Source organism: Pholcus phalangioides, unplaced genomic scaffold, assembly GCF_987345545.1.
Source record: "Pholcus phalangioides strain wild (caught in Gottingen) unplaced genomic scaffold, Ppha-v1.0 ptg000020l_1, whole genome shotgun sequence".
Lineage (NCBI taxonomy): Eukaryota > Metazoa > Arthropoda > Arachnida > Araneae > Pholcidae > Pholcus > Pholcus phalangioides.
Genome location: NW_028301613.1, coordinates 4,716,962 through 4,738,091, shown reverse-complemented (window position 1 = coordinate 4,738,091; position 21,130 = coordinate 4,716,962).

Here is a 21,130-nt window from a genome sequence, read left to right as displayed (position 1 = left end):
TCATCTCTCTCTCCAGAATATCTGTTATTTATTGTTGGGGCCCTGCATGAACAACTGGGGGTAAAGTATTTATTTGGGGGGCTACAACTAAGATCCCAGATTCTTGGTTATTATGGTCACAGCTGGGCAGCAAACTGTACCGTCGTGTGGTCATAAATTTGAACGAGTTTGAACCTCTCACAGGCAGAACAGCGATGGACAGCTGAAATTGATTTTATGCAGTTACCCAACTTTGAAAAGCAGATGAGGAGCCAATCTTCCATTCAAGAAAATGTCTCTGCTGAAAAAGCAGACCCTCAACACGATACTTACATAAACACAAAAATTCTGATATCTTTTATACTTTCGCTCTCAATATGCAAGGCAGATGGCAGCACTTTCCGAACACAAAACACACGTATATTTTTCACATCATAAATACTTTATGGCCACACATAAACAAAATTTTTAAGCCTGTATCAATTCATTAGAAGTTCTCCATTTACGGTTTAGTAGTAGTACTTTGTAGCATGGAAAACGAGAACCTCTAGAAATAATACGGGGAATCAAAATATTCTACACGAAGCTCTTAAACTTTTGCCAACCGCTGCTTGCCCCAAGAATAGTTTAAAAAAACACCTCACGCACAAAGAACTGAACAGGTATTTATCAATGTCGTCAGCTCAACGCAACGCCCTTAGGCAGGGCCGCAACCAGATGCCAGGAAAAACTCGCATTTTGCCCCCCTCGTATTGTTGAAGGAGAGGTTAAAGAGTGAAATTTGCGCCCTTCTCTAGTCTGGCGCTCGGGACACCAGACCCGCCTGCACCCCCCCCCCCCCTAGTTGCGGACGCCATCCGGACCCGCACAAACCCTTCGAAGTGGCGGGCGCATTCCGCATCGTCTGAAAGGCTCCGTATATACCAATTGTTAAAATTTCTTCCGGACCCGCATCCGCTCCGTGTGAAAGGTCCCTAAGAACCGCGATGACGCACACTTTGAGAATTGATACAAATTTGTATCAATTACAGAAACTATATAACTTAATGTCTCGCTTACGTTACAACTCCAGACTCTTGCTACAGAGGAAATATGACTTTATTCAACCTTCGTTTTCTAGAATGACGCAAACATCAAACGTTTCTAACTCGGCAAGATGTTTTTTAACGCGTGCCCTTCATTTAATAACTTCCACCATTTGTTGACATGAGTCGGAAGATTTAGATGTAACTTACACTGGAGCAAAGTGCTGCACATGACCAAATCGGCGATGGAGAGCGCGTTTTCCGACAAGTAGGACCTTTCCGCCAAATGCGAGTTCAATTTGTTCAAAGCCGAGTTGCGACGTTTGTCCGATCCGTGAATCATCCTGGAATGAGCCGTTTCCAACCACTGGTCGATCTGGAAAGCCACGTGCGGATCATCATCGTCGTCGTATCCCCAGCGTAGCAGCCTCGACAGATACCTGATGGTGGAAATGGAACAATGTCAGGAAGCGTCTCAATGTAAATTGATCACTCGACTTTCACAGCGGCAATGACGAGATACTTGGTCTAACTTTTGACGAATTTCATTTCAGCAATCCCGAAATATCTCGCCTTCTTGAAACACTTCATTTCGGCATTCCTGAACCCAGCTAACTCTGTAGAGAGAGCTTTGCCTGATAATATATTTTCCTTCCCCGCCCTTTCGATCAACTGCACGTGGGTGGAGTCAGTTTTTGTTCAAAGTTAGATAACAGAAGAAGAAAGACTGCGTTTTTCTTCTTTTCAGAGTAGCGTAGGAATATGCGTACGGAAATAAATAATAGAAAAGAAAGTACTGTGTAGTCAAAAGTAGGAAATAGTCCATAATATAATGTGACTCGACTGTGTGTATACATATGCGTAAATATGAACTTACCTAGCTATATTAACTTCGGCGTCGATGACAACTTGACGAGGAGGATCTGTTATCGTCATCTCGGGATTCTTGCCGCCTTAAATCGAGGAGAATGTTTCAGTTTATATTTGAAATCTAAATACTATATAGGATTTTCAGTCTGAATCGGAAATCTAATTAGTTTTAATCTTTGAATCGGAAAATTAAATTCATTTTGTGAAAGATATATAAATTTAAATAGATGACGAGGGTATATACACCATTCCATTAGTGCTGAGGAGAGAGTGAACTCGTCGTCCATCTTTGAGCAAAGCGAACTTATTTGCTACTCACTATACACTATCTACCAATAAGTATTTGGACACCTATGCAAATGACGATATCTGCGGTCCTGAGATACGTCACGCCCTCCGCCGGTATATATCGTGTAGGAAACAACATCGGCATTAGTCGCATGCAAGATGCCGCGCAGTTCGGAGCTCTCTGATTTCGAGAAAGGTATAATTATCGGGTATCACAAAAATGACCGATCCTTAAGGGACCTATCTAGCGAGCTGAAGTACCCAAAATCGACAGTGGCCTATGTGATTAAGAAGTGGAAGGTGAGCTGTGATTGTCGGAATTTGCCCCGAGTCGGCAGACCAACGAAACTGGGAGATAGAGACCGACGGGCATCCGTCCCCAACCGATGGCCCTCATCCGCGAGGAGTTTCAACAGGCATCCGGGAGTATTGTTTCAATGAATACCATCCGTAAGGAAGCACATCTGATTGGTTTTCATCGTCGTGCTGCTGCCCATAAGCCTTTGATCACAAAGTCCAACCGCGTTGCTCGGTTAATGTGGTGCAAAGCACATACAGCACATGAATGCATTGTGCCAACAGTCAAGTTCGGCGGAGGTAGAATTATGGTGTGGGGGTGTTTCTCCTGGTATGGACTGGGACCCTTGGTCCCCATTCATGGTAAGCTCAACGCCGTTGCCTACTGCACTATTTTGGATGACAATGTGCTTCCTACGTTGTGGCAGTTTTACGGGGTGGACCCCTGTTACTTCCAGGACGACAATGCCAGCTGTCATACTGCGAGGTTAACCAAGGCTTGGTATGGTGCCAATGGGGTTCATCGAATGGACTGGCCTGCCCAGACCTGAACCCTATCGAGAACCTCTGGGACGAGTTGGATAGCCGAATTAAGGGGTGCCCTACCCGTCCAAAATCGGTGAAGGAACTGACATGTCTTCTCCAAGCCGAGTGGAAGAAAATACCACTAGCCGTCACACAAGGACTTGTGGAACCAACTACTGATTGTCTACCAACTATTGATTTTGAATAAAGTTAGTTTTTCTTTTCTATCACAGGTGTCCAAATACTTATTGGTACTATAGATAGTGTAGAAGCGATAGTGTTGATGTGTCACTTTTGCTCAGATGGTGCATGAGACAGCTTGGTATTCCGAGGAGCTCTAGATGGAGCTAGTTTGAGAACCGGTTTGACGTTCTTTAAAAATTGCTTTTGGTTCTAAAGCCGGGTTTTCCTAGGAGCAGGTTTCCCGTGCCTCACGCAACGTGATTCACCCAGCGCGACACGCCGTCCACTCACCAATAAGAAAAGCAGCATGATTGTTTTCCTACAGAGCGCAATACGCCTCACTACAGCGCTTTACGTCGGGCTAATTGGCCGACTGCTTCTGGAGGAGTCAAATGTGCCGTGCGCCGCGGTATTGCCGATGTTCTCTTCACTCTTGTGTTTTCTTTCCCTTCCCTTCAAACCGGAGCATGCAGACGACAGAGTAGCTGATGCCAAAGTCATATACTTTATATAGCCGCCCTGATCTGATGCGCCTCGCTAGGAAAACACAAACGCGTAGCGTGATTATATAACACGTTTCTGTCGGCGCGAAATGGTCTAATTCGGTTCACGCTGCGCAACAAACCTATTCCTAGGAAAACCCGGCTTAAAGCCAGGTTTCTACTGCACGTGCAGTGTGAAAACGCCGATTGGTCAAAAAAACCTGAATTTCAGGCTCTTAATCAATCAGCGTTTCCACGCTGCACACGGCGCAAAAATTCTACGCCTTTTCCTATATTGTGTCGCGCGCAACGCGAATCCTCCAGCGCGACACGCCGTCCACTCACCTACAAGAAAAGTAGTTACGACTATTTTCCTACAGAGCGCAAACGCTAGGAAAACACAAACAAACGCGTTACGTGATTACGTAACACATTTCTGCCGGCGCGAAATGAATCAGTTCGGTTCACGCGGCGCAAAAAGCCTTCTCCTAGGAAAATCCGGCTTTAGGCAGAACGAAACCGACAAGAACATCCTACTAGCAACCTCGTATCGGATTGCAACAAGTTTTTTCTCGATTTCGGAGGACCGCAAATGTTTCAGAGAAATGCCGAATATAAACTCACCATCTCTCCAGATTATAGTGAACATGAGATCGACCTCTCCCTTATTCCTAAAGCAACTCAATTGCTTCACTTCTTTCGGGAGAAGCTTCATCGTCTTCGGCTGCGTGAAGGCGATCAGTCTCATCTTGAACCTGTCCTTCAGTAGATGGACGATCGCCCAAACGCTGTAAGGAGGGTAGTCCGGACTGGCCTTGATGACTATTTTCTGGGGCTTGAAGTTCGGATTCTGCAGATACACACAACACAATGAAGGAAATACGATAGCGTATATGATCTTCATATTAAGCCAGGACCACGCGGTTAACGGAAATTTTGCCTCCGACATTTCGCCTCCGGAAATTTAGCCCCGGCCATTTCACCTGCCCTCACCGTGTGAGTGAACAAGTGAGTGGGTGGGTGACCGCACGGCCGTCTTAAGAGCATCGTGGGCCCCCGGGCCAAGTGGGTTTTCTGAGGCCCTACCTGGTAAATTCTAGAAAATTTTTACCAGATCTCATTTTTGTGAGGCCCCTTTTCTCTTGAGGCCCCCGGGCCGTGCCCGGGTGGGCCCATGCGTTAAGACGGCACTGGGTGACCGTATGAGAGACCAAGTGAGTGCGGTCACGAACTCGATCGGGTCACTGCCTTGGTCACTCATACGATCATCACCTTGATCGCAAAAACGGTAACTCAATTGGTCATCTACTCACTTGGCTACCCGTACGGTCACTCACCCACTCATACGGCCACGCACTTGGTCACTCATTACTCATTTGACTACTCGTACTATCCCTCACTAGATTATTCACTCACTCATACAGTCAGGGCAAGCCAAATGTACCATGACGGAACGTACTAGGTTCGAAATTTCCAGATCCCGGGCCACACTCGTGTCAAGGCCTAGCCCAATAGTCATTCGCAAATATTTTGCTTCCAATATTTGCCTTCCCCTGACACAAAGGAGCAGCAGCAGCGGCGTAGGCTAGCTACACATTGGCCCAGCTTTACCCAATATTCCTTGGCGAATGTTTGCTTCCGGAACACTTTCAGTGTTGTGACTGTTGGCGTCCTTCAACCAGCGTGTGGCCAGACTGATTGGACGATCGGGAAGGAAGGGGCGACACCAACAGCCTCAGTTGCGGATTAAAGTCGGCTGAGGCCCCGGGCGCAAAAGGAAATATTGGGCCCTTTGAATTAGAAAAAAGTGTAAAGTTTGGGTTTTTCGGGGCCCTTCAGAAGTCGGGGCCCGCCGTTAAATCCGCCTCTGGTCAGCCTTGACATGAGTGTGGCTCTGGATTTAGAATCTTACATGCATCGAATGGACAAATGTGCAGGTTGTACTATGGATTCATCTACTTTTATCTGTATCAATTGGTTGAGCCATTGGAGAGATGTTAGTACAGTGGAACCTCCCATAATGGACATTTTCCGTTAGCGGACACCTCCCATTAACGAATACTTTTTTTTTTTTTAAATTACGTCAATAGGCTTCAATTTATTCGGCTATCTATTAACGGGCACTCCTTGTTAGCGGTAGTGCCGTCTTAGCGCATGGGCGGCCATGATCCGGGGGTGGGGGCCTAAAGTGCAGAGTGGGGCCTCATTATAGTAAGATCTGGGTAAGAGTTTTGAGAGTAAGCATGCAAAAATCGGTAAGCAGAAGCATTTGTAGTAGGTAGAGGCATCGGAAAAACTACTTTGCCCGAGGGGGGGGGGGGGCAAACCCCATGATGCTCTTAAGAAGACCATGATTAGCTGACAAAATTTTCGATCCCAATAAGCAGGAATTCAGTTCGACACCCAATCTTGTCCCGTACATTATCGTTAACTGATGGGGGTGGGGGTGTACAAAGCACATTGTGTCGGGCCTCCATCCTCTCTACCAAGGATGCGAAAAGAGAAAGACTCACCGAATCCGTTTTTGACACCACCACTGCCGCCATGGATGGGGAGACCCCTGAAGAAAGATTCTCAATGGATTCTTCGTTGGCAAAGAGACGCAAGAGTTCCCCGACGCCTAAATTTCGGTTGCCACCGCTGCTGATCACGGACAGTGCGGACTTGACCCATTCTCTCAGCGAAACGAAGGTATTGGCGGAGAGAAACGACGTGAGATTCCGATCCAACTGGAACGGGTCTTGCACGCACAATGCACTGGCCTGCAAAAATGTAATTAAACAAAGAGGAAACCCTCCGTAAGAAGCGTGACAGACCCAACTCGAGCATCTGCTTCATTCTCACTCCCGATTTGGAAGCTAGATGGCAGTGCTTCAATTCAATTAATCTTCGGTTAACTTAACTCGTTCCGCCAACGTGCTCGTTATCTGAAGCTCGTGCTCTGGTGTGAGCACGAGAGTGTGACCAAGAAATAGTGCAAGGAAGTGAGCGAGACAGAGGCGTATTTATAGTGACGGGAGTTAAGCAGGCTATAACCCAAGGCGGAAAATTTGACTAGAATAGGAAAAGGGATGCAAAACTATAAATCCGCCTCTGACCTCAGGGCTCTCCAGGGTGGATACTATCGACAGCCCAATAATTATACACGGGATTAACCAAATTATGGGGTTTTAACGCATTAAATATTTTTGACGTCATTTTCGAATCCAGCCAAATTAACAGAACGCGCACCAAATGTATAACTTGACGTTTTCAAGATGATAGCGCTGCTGCTGTAACCGTTAAGCCTGGTTTTCTTAGGAGCAGGTTTTCTGTGCTGCGTGCAACGTGAATCGCCCAGCGCGACATGCCCGTCCACTCATCAATAAGAAAATTAATATGACTGTTTTCCTACAGAGCGCAGTACGCCTCACGGCAGCGCTTTACGTCGTGCGTGATTGGTGGACTGCATCTGGAGGTGTCAAATGCGTCGTGCGCTACGCGTTCCACCGATCTTCTCTTCATTTTTGTTGTTTTCTTTCACTTCCCTTCAAACGGAAGCATGCAGACGACAGAGTAGAGCTGATGCCATCTATATATATAAAATTGATTTTCTCTCTGTGTGTGTGTATTTTCTCTATACAAATCTACAATTTTTGATCGATCGTCGCCAAATTTTCATATATACCAAATGGGACCCGATTTGAACGATAGGCTACTTTAAAATTTCGTCAGACCAGGGCAAATGCCCCAAATGGGCAAAAAACTGTCCGGCAACAATGGTTTTTGAGCTTCAACAATCACTTTCCGAACGTTTACTTTGGTTACAGTGGTTTCCTAGTAATGAGTTTCAGACGTGTATATGCCTTTACAATGGTTTGTCACTTCTCTAATCCTGTTACTATATGTATAATAGCCTTTGTAATGGTTTGCCACTTTTTCAATCCTCCCAGTAATGAGACTTTTTGAATAGATGCCATAATCATTATCAGCATCGCTTTGGGGTCAGGAAAAGGGTGATCCTCTAGGAAATCAGTGTTAAAATTGCCGATTTTACTGTAGAAATGCGGATTTTCCACCACATCAATAATTTTGTATCGAATTCTCGATTTTCAAAATATTGAGTTCGTTTAGAGATATACGAAGCCCAGGAGATTAAATATCAAGTAATAAGCCCCGGACCTACTTTTGAGTTGGATATTCATGCAATAACATTGATTTCAACTTTTTATTTATATCTTCTCTAACATGAAAATTAAGTTCTTTGTATTGTCTTTTGATATTCAACTGCATAAATTCACACAGCTTAGGATGTTTTAAAATTAATTATGGGCCCGTAAAGTACATCGAAGAAATTCTACAGCTTTGAACAAGCAGTCTTGGAAGCTGAAACAGGCAGATGAAGTTCAGGGGGGGGGGGTGATCGAAATACTTAGCGCCCCTTAAAAAAGAGGGGGGAAATATATTCATTTCTACGTTTCCTTAAATCCAGATTTGTTTCTTTCATGAGTCGCGCTGGAAGTCGCCATATTGGTTAACTTAAAAACGGTTTGCATGTGTCTCAAAAAAGAGGGAGATATCGCATGATTCAAAAAGCCTCATTGAAGAAAACCCGAGCAACGCCGGGTATTATAGCTAGTATATACTATAATATAGCCACCCTGATCTGATGCGCCACGCTAGGAAAACACAAACGCTTAGCATGATTATGTAACACGTTTCTTCCGACGCGAAATGATCCAGTTCGGTTCACGCGGCGTAAAAACTTATTCCCAGGAAAACCCAGCTTTAGAGTTCAAAATCAAGAATTTAAAGTTAAAAAAAAACAGTTTTTTTTCCTTCCTCTTTCCCTCAAAAAATTTGACAACCAAGACCTTCTATAGCAAAAAAAAGCCTTCCCGCGAAGCTCGTGACGTCACTGAAGTCGTCCTATTCACCTATAATCATTGGATATACTGCAAAAGTAAAGATTTCGCATACGTCGGACTGCTACATCCAATATTTACATTTGCCAATATAGTGGGGCGAAGGTAACACGTAATAACAAGGTTAACATCACTCAACACGAACAGGGAAAAAGTGCTAATCATGAAAGAAAGTAACTGAACTTGGCTTCTAACGGGATTGAATATTTCAGCTCATTTTCAATTGGCGGCAACCCGCTGCATGAAGAAATTTTTTTTTTTCAGTATGTGTTTGGCGCGTGACTGACCGTTCTGACGTTACAAAATTTTAAAACGTAACTCCCTTAATATTCGTCCGATCGTAAGGTGGAAAGCACTTTTCCATATTTAGTTTTTCACAAAAAAAAGCCTGATCTAAAGTACACATGTTTCACCTGGAAGTTCCTGTGGTCTTTTGACGGGAAATGTTCGAAAGTGTTCCGTTCCTTAGCTTCACCAGAGTTCGGGCATATGACCAGAGAGAAGTCGTACGAGTCGTAGAACTCGAAGAACTGGACCATGAGCCTTCCTGAAATTGAATGTAAACGTAATCGAGAGCCCTTTTTGCCCCCCTCACAAAATGACGGAACACGAAACCAATCCGAAAAAAACTTCAAAAACGCGACGTACCTAGACGTTCCGTGTTCGACGTTCTTGGAATTCTGTCGGGGTCGCAACACAGGGCGCAATTCCAACCTTCTTCTTTATGCTCGTCTACACAGGAAAAAGTACGAGACGGAAAGGTATCATTAGTAAGCGCGAAAGATATGCCGACCTGCACTTGATTGATATTATACAGTCATACCAGAATAATGAGTGACCGCCTGAACTGTGTGTGCCAGGGACAACTACCAACTGAAAAAAGTGTGACTGAAAAACTATCGCTTGGACAACTATCATCTGGACAACCTGCCTGGATATTTACCGCCTGGGGGTAATTATAACTACGCCTGAAGAATGCGTGGCAGGACAATAACCGAACAATTACCACCCAAACAACTACAAGGTGTGGGCAACCCGAACTATCACCCGGACAATGACTCAGGATAACTACCACCTGAACAATGTATGTCTAGACGAATACCACCTACTACTACTAAACCAAACATGCACTTCCTCCATATTCCTCTGCGGAACCTCTAGCGAATCGGTACATGTTGGAATGTGCGTGTCCGTGTTGTGTGCACTTAAAGGCGCGTATACACTAGCGCGCCGATCTTACAACGCACGACCCCCTGCAGCGGTTCCAATCCACTCGTGGGTACACAAACTTCCTTTGTGTTCGACCAGGTGGGTCCAATGTGAAAACAGCTCAAGAATCGTTCACAACACCGTACAAATTACTGAACAACCAATTGCGAATGTTTTCGTTTTTTGATCCGCGTGCTAATGTATACACGCCTTAACGTGAAGTGTGTGTCTATGTAATGCGCTTGCTATAGTGCTGCCAGCTATTTTTCGAACTATGAGTGAAGTGTAATGATTGAAGATTTGTGCCGTTGTGGGCCTGTTGCTGTCTGTGGCGAGACTTATTAACGGGGGAGATCGACTCGGCATTCGCGCCTCGAAGACAACTACCACCTGCTGAACAGTGCTGTCTTAACGCATGGGTCCACCCGGGCACGGCCCGTGGGAGCCTCAGAAAAATGAAAAGTAGTTGGTTGAATTTTTCGAGAATTTGCCATGTAGGGCCTCCCAAATCCCTTGGCTCGGGGGCCCATGATGCTCTTAAGACGGCCCTGCTGCTGAACGCTGTCGGTCTGAACAACTTGCCTGGATATTTACCGCTTGGGGTCTGTCTGGAAAATTATCGCCTGAATAATGTCTGGTCGACTTAAACAACTACCGCGTGAACAATGTCTGTGTGGACAACCAATGTCTGCTTGGAGAACTAACTACGGCCAGAAAAATTAGGCTAGAGTTAACACCTGCGTAACTTCATAAAACAGTAACAAGCCAAGTAAATGTATTCATCGAAGGACACTCAATATGAAGGGACAAACACTGCCTGAACAATGTCTCCGTAGACAACTATCGGCATGTAAGCGATGTGGCCTGGACAATGCATGTCGGCTCAACTTTTCGCATCGGTAACCAAAACACGCGCACACACTCACAAACACAACTCTTTCAGTAGTAGAACTCCTCAGATAGGCATAACGATTGATTTTTCCCATGTCGTCAACAAACCTGCTAAAAGCTGTATGTCACGCACGCTCGGCAGCACGGGCGGTTGAGTATTCTGCAAGAAGAACACGACCAGCATGGAGAAAGAGTAGCTGGATAGCTTCCCAGAGGAGATCAGTTGTCTGTATTTGGCTATGTACCGCAGCATCATGGTCAGAGGCACGAACCTAGGCTCCAGCAGACCATAAATCTTCAGCAATCTTGTGTTATACACCACGAGTCTACGGAATAAAAAAAAGAAAGGAAGGAAATTTGCATGAGATCAATTAGTAAGTTTACGTCACGTGATACAGCCAGGGGAGAGAGGGGACATCCAGGGCAGATTAACTCCCGGGACCCGGATGTCAATCTCTCAGCTTCTAATTATCTTATGAGGATGACCCCCTTCCTCCATTTCCTGAAGCTCAGGGAGACTTTGCAATTAGCGCATATAATAGTATCAATACAAAGTGTGCATATTCCTTTGTTTGTATGGGTTCCGTCTTGTAGCCATCAAAGGCCCCGAGCAAATTGAAGACTCTTTTATTGTTGTTGTAGACCCTGGTTACTTTCTACAGGATTCGGAGAACATGTAACTTCAACGGCTCCCTAGAACAGGAACATTGCTTCAAGGGGACAGTGCTTCAAAGGCTTCCTTAGAATGGGGTATTGCTTCAAGGGCTTCCCTACAGGGGACAGTGCTTCAAAGGCTTCCATAGAATGGAGCATTGCTTCAAGGGCTTCCTTAGAAGGGGATATTGCATCAAGGGCTCCCTAGAACGGGGACATTGCTTCAAGAGCTTTCCTAGAACAGAGACATCGTTTCAAGAGCTCGCCCTAGAAAGGGAAAATTACTTCACGAAGGCCTTCCGAAGCCTCGTAGATAGTAGGAGGCTAGTATAGGAGGTAGTATCTAGGAAGAATGTGGTTTTTCCTCGAAAGGAAAAATTACTTCGAGGGCTCCTTAGAACAGAGATATTGTTCAAGGACTCTCCTAGAACGGGCACATTGCTTCAAGCTCCCTCCTCCTCCTCCTTCGGAGATTGTTCAAAAGGGGGTCCATAGAATACAAATATTGTTTAAACGACTCCCTTGAGCAAGAGAACCATGGGTTTCACAACTGCAAAAAGCTTAAGAAACGCTACGTTGCAGTGAAGAAGAAGATTTTCAAATGAATGTAATGGAATCAGAATACACTGATTTTAGAGTGGATTACTGGCTTGTACACAGGGCCACCATAATAGCACCATGGGGGGTTCTGGGAGAGTGAACCCCTACCAGGTTGAAAGCCACAGTCTATCAATCTGCATGCTTACACTGGAACTGGATGTCGTAATCATGTAGCTTCCCCGCCCCCTTCCCCAGGCCGTGTCCAGGTAGCGTAATTACCATTCCTACTTTCTTAGTAACACAAGAAGCATTAGCACGCCAATGATTGGTTACTATGAGCAAAAAAGATAACAAAACGTCACCGGGGAGGAGCTTTCAGCGAAACTAAATTTCGATACTCATTACAGAAAAATTGAAGCATTTTTCAGTGAATCAATAATTGATTGCACGGTCCAGCTTCACCGGGCGATCGCTTCACGAGCCGTTATTATTGTCATCTCGATGTACCTGAACCGCATTTGATTGAATAAGAAAGAACATAAAAGTTTTAAAAAAGTTTATAAGCTGGTCCAGGTCCTTGCGTGTAAAGAGGACAAAGGTTTTAGATCGTATATATCATATTCATTTTGAACTTACCTGTTGCTGCACGAGAGGTCGCATGGAAGTCCCGTCCGCACGTGGACCAACTTCACGATTGGGCACCGGGCCCGTACGTGCGTCACTCTATCGAACGTTTCCGGCCTCCTCTTGAATATACTGTGTAGGAACTTGACGTGCATTTCGGGACTGATTTCCTCGAGCCTGACGCTCCCCGTCTCCAGGCTTGTGATGGTAGGGACTTCCGTCACGGGTGAGTTGATGTTACTCTTCTTCTGCTGCTGAATACAATACAGGCCTTGGTATTAAGGCCCCACGTTTACAGGTGTTAACTAAAATTAACTAAATTTTAAGTCGTCAGGCACTTTGAAATCTACGGCCGTTTAAACACCGTTCGGTTGTTAAGTTGTCAAGTAGATAGATAGATAGTGAGAAAAAGAAAGATTCTGTTTTATTTTTTCGGTTAAGTACGCCCTATACGCATGCGTCATAGGGCCCGCCTCATATTACCCAATGAGCATTGACTACATGATTACGTACTAAATTTGAGGCAGTTTTTTTTAGTACTTAAAAGACTTAAAAATTTAGTTTACTGTTGAACTACTTTGATGGGGTGGTTTATGGGATACTTGAATGGCCTCTTAAAGCCGTGCACATAGTGAGACGACCAAGAGGCTACTCAACGAGGTGCGGGAGTTGAACAAACGTGTTTGTTTTCACCTCGATCTGCTGATTGGTCGTCCCCCTTTTTTCCTCTTTCCCCCTCTTCTGTGGAGGGATCATCATTATCATCACATCCTTACACTTAAGAACCCCCCGTCCCCGATAATTTCCCTCTATCCTCCTCCTCTTTGCGGACATCTCTTCTTAGTCACAATTCCTGGACCTCGTGCTTCTTCACTCCACTATGGGCGCAGCCTAAAAGAAAAAAATAAGAGGCGGAAAACAAAAAAGACTCACAAAATAACTTGGCATCGGCTCAAAGAGAACGTCGACGTCACAACCTCGCAACCCGAGGCCGTTCTCGCTCGACCCGAAGATGATGGCGCCGCCCTGCGGATAGTACTTCCTCACCGCTTCCAGGATGTCGTCGACGACGATCTTCCGCTGTTCCGCATCCGTTTCTTGCAACGAGAACTCCCTGCGCAACACTTCCATGGCCTCCTCGACCTGAGGAAACAAAAACAATCACAACTTCTGACTTTCCGATTCATTGTCATCATTTTGTCATCGCACCACGAACTGATCATTACGCACACGGTGACCAATCGGACCGGGGACCTTGTCAAACGCGAGTCAAAAGCCTCGCGGTGGTTACCTTTTGACACTTTCCAAGTTCGGCAACGATGGCTTGGTGCTGTTCGGGATTCGATCCTTTGCCGAACTGTTCGGAGCTCTGTTTGCGAGTGCTGAGACCGACCCTCCGACCCCGGAACTGATGTACGGCCCGCATCGAGCTGTCGCGTTGCTCCGTCGTCTCGAATTCGACGAAACAATCGATTCCCTGCACAAATGGGAAAAAAAACAACCAGTTTCATTTATATATTTTTTCAAATTCTCAAGCCTCCTACGCATCTCTGGGAAATTCACAACTCCGCTACGCGTATCTGAACACTTTGCAACTCCGCTACGCGTATCTGAACACTTTGCAACCCTGCTACACATTTCTAGGAGTTTTGAAAGCGCCGTCCCCTCCCCCGAGCATTTCTGAAAAAATTACCAGTCACATCCTGCACAATTTCCCGAAACTTCACAAGCCCTCTTGCGCATTTTCCTAAACTTTGTAACCTTGCTATGCATTTCGAGGAAATTCGTAAGCCTCCTACGAGTTGCTGAGAACATTGCAAACTTCCCCCTCCCTTCCCCCACTCATTTCGGGGAAATTCTCAACCCCCGCTAAACATATATGAGAACTTTGTGACTCTGATAAACATATCCTGATAACGTTAGGAGCACTCCCCCCCCCCCTGAGCCCCGAGACTGTTTGGAGAATTTACAAGACCTCCTGCCCAATTTTGGACGAATTCGCAAGTCGCCTACACATTTCTGAAAACTTTGCAATCTCTCTATGCGCATTTTTAGGAAATTTGCAACCTTGCTACTCATATCTGAAAGCTTTGAAGCCATGCTACGTTTATCCTGAAAACTTTCAAGTCATGCTACGCTTATCCTGAAAACTTTGTAACCGTGCTGACATATCTGTAAATTTTGGAACTCTGTTACAGATTTCTGGAAACATTAAAAAGTCCGCTAAGCATTTCTGGGAGCTATGCAAGTCTTTAGGCATTTGTGAGCGCTTTGCAAGTCTTTAGGCATTTGTGAGCGCTTTGCAAGTCTTTAGGCATTTGTGAGCGCTTTGCAAGTCTTTAGGCATTTGTGAGCGCTTTGCAAGTCTTTAGGCATTTGTGAGCGCTTTGCAAGTCTTTAGGCATTTGTGAGCGCTTTGCAAGTCTTTAGGCATTTGTGAGCGCTTTGCAAGTCTTTAGGCATTTGTGAGCGCTTTGCAAGTCTTTAGGCATTTGTGAGCGCTTTGCAAGTCTTTAGGCATTTGTGAGCGCTTTGCAAGTCTTTAGGCATTTGTGAGCGCTTTGCAAGTCTTTAGGCATTTGTGAGCGCTTAACGGGTATTTCTGGGGAACTCTGCAAGCCTTAACGGGTATTTCTGGGGAACTCTGCAAGCCTTAACGGGTATTTCTGGGGAACTCTGCAAGCCTTAACGGGTATTTCTGGGGAACTCTGCAAGCCTTAACGGGTATTTCTGGGGAACTCTGCAAGCCTTAACGGGTATTTCTGGGGAACTCTGCAAGCCTTAACGGGTATTTCTGGGGAACTCTGCAAGCCTTAACGGGTATTTCTGGGGAACTCTGAAAGCCTTAACGGGTATTTCTGGGGAACTCTGAAAGCCTTTAGGCATTTGAGCTTCGCAAGCCTTAATGGATATTTCTGGGAACTCTGCAAGCCTTAACGGGTATTTCTGGGGAACTCTGCAAGCCTTAACGGGTATTTCTGGGGAACTCTGCAAGCCTTAACGGGTATTTCTGGGGAACTCTGAAAGCCTTAACGGGTATTTCTGGGGAACTCTGCAAGCCTTAACGGGTATTTCTGGGGAACTCTGAAAGCCTTAACGGGTATTTCTGGGGAACTCTGAAAGCCTTAACTTTGCAAGCTTTTATGCCAAGAGTGCTCAATCTTTGAGAGAGTGCGGGCTACTTACTTAGTTTGAAAACGTGTCGCGGGCCTCTTAAGTGATCTGGAACAGCACCGCAGGCCGTTTAGACGGTCTGGAAAACGTCACTTACGTTATCTGTAAATGTGCAGCGGGCCGCTTGAGTGATTTGTAAACGTGCCGTGAGTCTCTTGAGTGATATGTAAGTATGCCGCGTTCACTAAGTGAGGAGGAACTGCACCACTGGTCGGTCACTCAAGTACTCTGTATAAATGTACCGCTAAGTTCATTTTCACAAAATTAGGTTTGAGGTCGAGGACCAAGTCAGATGACTCCGAGGGTCATGGGTTCCGCTTATGTGCTTTAGGCATTTCTGGGAACTTAGCTTGCAAAGTTCCCCCTTTTTCCAGGGAGACGGTGGATCGGTAGGGGCGATACACCGACGTTGCGGACGCCCTAGAGAAAAAAAATCATACTTACTCTTCTCCTGTAGATGCCGCACCTGCGCACTTTCCCGTACTGTTGGAAATGATCGAAGAGCTCCTCTTCTTGGACGTCACTTGGGAGCCCGTGCACGGATATGGCGAGCTTTCCGTCGACGCTTCTCTTCAGCGTCCTCCAATGCCTGGCACCCCTCATATGGGAGTCGTTTTCTGTTTCTGAAATGATCAGTTATGCAGTCAGATCGAAACGGAGTGCACAAAAAACTGTAAGTTGTAGACAACTGCATATGCATACTACTGTGAGTAGGGCATTGGAGGGCACCCTTATGTTAGGGGCGGGAGGTCCTGACCTGAATTGAATTTCATTAGTTCAAATGGACTTACCGTTGAGACATTCCACACCACAGACCTTGCAGGGAACTCCTGGGAGGAATTTCTGAAACGACAAGGACAAAAAATCGTTAATACTGTGTATTATTGAGGAAATCCCCAGAATTTTTCTAATTTCTGGGGATGGGGAGGGGGGGGGGCTCATATTTCATAATTAGTTGAGGCATATTGACGGGTGGGGGGAGGGGTCACTCATCGGGATTGGATGAGTGGTCAAGAAAATAATTAAAGTAGAATGGGGGAGACTGGTATATTAGCCAGCCGAAATCTCTGCTTCTGTCTAGAGATCAGGGGACTAGATCAATGAGAGACCAAAAGAGTGACCTCGAGAGTGTGTGCGAGCAAAGGAGTGACTATAGAGTGTATGGGAGTGACCAAAAGAAATAGACCTATATAGATATAGCTGTCGGTAAATTTCATTAATGGGAGGTCAAGAAAACTGTACTTGAATGGGGGAAAGGGGCGTCGAAACCATGAATCTCGGGGGGGGGGGGTGTCTGATTTTTTACAGGATCATCAAATATATTATATAAGGTTTTGCTTATTGCACCTCTTGGTCCAAGTGAACCCACGCACCAAAACGGTCCTGTTGACACGGTCCGACTTTGACATGGGGGGGGGGGGGAATCTTCCCCTCTTTGACTGTGGTAAAATATTTTTGGTTAATCATATCACCGATCAGTGAATATGTATTGTTCAGATTTTGAGCCCTAACATATTATATTAGGGCTCAAAATCATTTGCTCCCAATATATTATACTGGGAGCAAATGCTTCACTTGCCCCCAATATATTATACTGGGAGCAAATGCTTCACTTGCCCAGTGGCGTATTTAGCGGGGCCATAGCTCAAGACAGGAAAGTTCTTAGCGGTGGGAAATGAGAGGTAGCAAAATTTTTATGGCTGGTGTTAAAACCCTAAATCCGCCCTTCCATAGAGAGTGAGGGGAATCGGTCAGTGGGTGACCAAGCGAGTGACTTATTTAGACAGATTGGTGGACAGTATGGTGTAAAACATGAGTGCTCAACTTTTTAGAGAGAGTGCGGGCCACTTCATTTTGATTTGGAAACGTGTCGCGGGTGATCTGGAACAGCACTGCAGGCTACTTATGTGATCTGTAAATATGCAGTGGGTCACTCAAGTGATCTGGTAATGTGCCGCGGTGATCTAGAACTGTGTGGTGGGTCGCTTTAGCGATCTGTATATGTGCCGCGGTGATCTAGAACTGTGTGGTGGGTCGCTTTAGTGATCTGTATATGTGCCGCGGTGATCTAGAACTGTGTGGTGGGTCGCTTTAGTGATCTGTATATGTGCCGCGGTGATCTAGAACTGTGTGGTGGGTCGCTTTAGCGTTCTGTATATGTGCCGCGGTGATCTAGAACTGTGTAGTGGGTCGCTTTAGCGATCTGTATATGTGCTGCGGGCCACTTGTGCCACGGGCTACTTAAGTGACCACTGACCTGGTTAATAGTGCCACGGGATCCTTAATATGCAGGGCCGCTGTTAATATGCTATCGGTATAACTTAAGCTATCTGAAAATGTACCACGGAACACATAAGTGATCTATTAATGTGCCGCGAGAGCCACTTGAGTGATCTGTGAATGATCCACTGGTCGCACTTAGATCATTGAAGTGAGCCGCGACACATTTGCAGATGACTTAAGTTTGACCGGTGGATCATTTACAGATCACTCAAGTGACGCGCGGCACATTCACAGATCACTTAATTGTTCCGTAGCATATTTTCAGGTAACTTAAGTTATACCTATGACATATTAATGATCCCCGCGGTGCAGTTCGACATCAGTTGAGTGGCTCGTGACATAAAATCCCAGATCATTAGAGACTTCGTGTCACGGGGCCCACTCAATTGATGTGGAACTGCAACGCGAGTCACTTATGTGATCTGGAAATGGACTTTTAGTTCAATTTTTACAAAATTAGCCTTGAGGTTGCGGGCCACATCAGATGAATACGAGGGCCATATTTGATAGTGACTATAAATGTAGTGAAAATGGAAATTTCCACTCACCAGTTTATCCATGACCTTTCTGAAACGGAGATTCCACTCTCTCTGTGAAATACTGTTGTTCCAGATGGGCACGGCTGTGACCCGCGGTGCCGCCACTGCTAACAGTTTTGGTTTAAGTAATAATTCCGTAGCTTTTGTTTTTAAACCAATAAAAAGTCTTGCTTCGAAAGAAACAAAGAGCTAACATTTCGGTTTAAAAGCATTGTTGGCTTTCGTGGCGATAGACAGAGGCGATATCACACGGGGGAGGGGGCGTGTGAATTTGTGGAATGAGTGGCCAAGAAAGTAGAATGGGAAAAGGGGAGGCAAAATTTGTATGCAGCTCACAGGTGGTAAAAGTCGCAGTCCTTCTGCCTAGAGAGCGAGGGACTAAGACAGTAGAGTTTGTGGCTGAGTTGAAGAGTTTGTAAGCTTGTGAATGAACTAAAGAGTCTGCGCTTATGAATGAACTAAAGAGTCTGCGCTTATGAATGAACTAAAGAGTCTGCGCTTATGAATGAACTAAAGAGTCTGCGCTTATGAATGAACTAAAGAGTCTGCGCTTATGAATGAACTAAAGAGTCTGCGCTTATGAATGAACTAAAGAGTCTGCGCTTATGAATGAACTAAAGAGTCTGCGCTTATGAATGAACTAAAGAGTCTGCGCTTATGAATGAACTAAAGAGTCTGCGCTTATGAATGAACTAAAGAGTCTGCGCTTATGAATGAACTAAAGAGTCTGCGCTTATGAATGAACTAAAGAGTCTGCGCTTATGAATGAACTAAAGAGTGACGCATGAGATCAGGGCGGCTATATGCAGTTGTATATGGTCCTGGCCTCTCAGCTATTCTATCGTCTGCATGCTCCGGTTTGAAGGAAAGGGAAAGAAAATACAACAAAAATGAAGAGAAGATGAGCGAAACGCGCGGCGCACGACGCATTTGACTCCTCCAGAAGCAGTCGGCCAATCACGCCCGAAGTAAAGTGCTGTCGTGAGGCGTATTGCGCTCCGTAGGAAAACAGTCATATTACTTTTTTTTATTGGTGAGTGGACGTCACGTGTCACGCTGGGTGATTCACGTTGCACGCAGCATAGAAAACCCGTCTTCAAAGTCGACAAACTGAACTGGAAATTCAAATTAAAACCGGGTTTTCCTAGGAGCAAGTTTTCTGTTCCATTCGCAACGTGAATCGCCCAGCGCGACACGCCGTCCACTCACCAATAAGAAAAACAGTATGACTGTTTTCCTACAGAGCTAGGGTGATCATATTTCTTCGAGAGAAATACGAGAAATTGGGATTCCAAATAGGGGAAAATACGGGACATCGCAAATTATCGCCAAAAATGACGCCAAAACGGAACAAAATCGCCAAATATTGTTGAAATAACGGAAAAATCACAATAACGGAAAATGCAGCATTACTGCTAATTGCAGTGGATTAAAATGAATTCCACGAAAAAAAACGTTCACTAAGACAAATGTGGGAGATTAATATTCTCATTTATAGTTGTAATTATCATAATATAATTTATAAGTTGAAAAATAATTTCAATCTTTGACTTCAATAAAGAATAAAAATTCAAGTAAGCTTTGTCCAAAATACGGGAAAAACCGGGACACTTTTGCCAAAAAGTCGGGACAGCCAAAAAAAAAAAAACAACCAGAAAATACCGGAACTGTCCCGGGAAATACGGGACGTATGGTCACCCTATACAGAGCGCAATACGGCTCACAACAGCGCTTTACGTTGGACGTGATTAGCGGACTGTTCCTGGAGGAGTCAAGGGAGGAGTTCCTGGAGGAGGAGTCAAGGAAAGGGAAAGAAAATACAACCACTGCGTCGTGGGCTGCGCGTTTCACCGATCACTTCTCTTTGTTTTTGTTGTTTTCTTTCCCCTCCCCTTCAAACCGAAGCATACAGACGACAGAGTAGCTGATGCCAGGCCGCTTATAAACAATCCCTAAATTTCTAGCAACATTGTAGAAATTTAGCACATAGTTCGTCATGCTTTCATTTTTCGTCAATGAGCTTTGAAATTCAGTTTCGCCCAAAACTCCGCCTCTCGTGACGTCTTGCTAGCTTTTTTACTATAACACGTTTCTGCCGACGCGAAATGTTCCAGTTTGGTTCACGCGCATAGGCGGAGATAGGCATGACAATGAAAGCGGTGAGTGCATGATGATGATGATGATGCCAATTCATATACACGCATGTACATTAGATCAGTTGGCTCCATCATTCACTCTGCCCTTCCACGCCCTCCTCCACCCCCCCCCCTCCCCGTATAATTCCGCCCATGTTCACGCTTCGTAAAAAAACCTATTCTAAAACGAAGTATCTGGAAGAAGCAGCCGACAGCTAACTTTGGGACTTTCTACTTTTTGATCCATATGTTGTTGGTGGTGCCATCTTATTTTAAAAACACAATAACACATATGGTGATATGATTATTAGTTTCGGACTTCTCCTAATTGACCAAAATAATAATAAATAAATAAAAAACTGTGTATTCCCCCCTCCCCCCACAGCGTCGGCCGACTGATGTAATGTATTTGCGTTGCGTACATATCAATCGACATCATCATCATCATGCCCCCCCCCCAGAAATCATAGTGCCCCCCAGACTTTCAAGTCTATCTCCTCCTATGATATCACCTCTGTTTTTGAAATT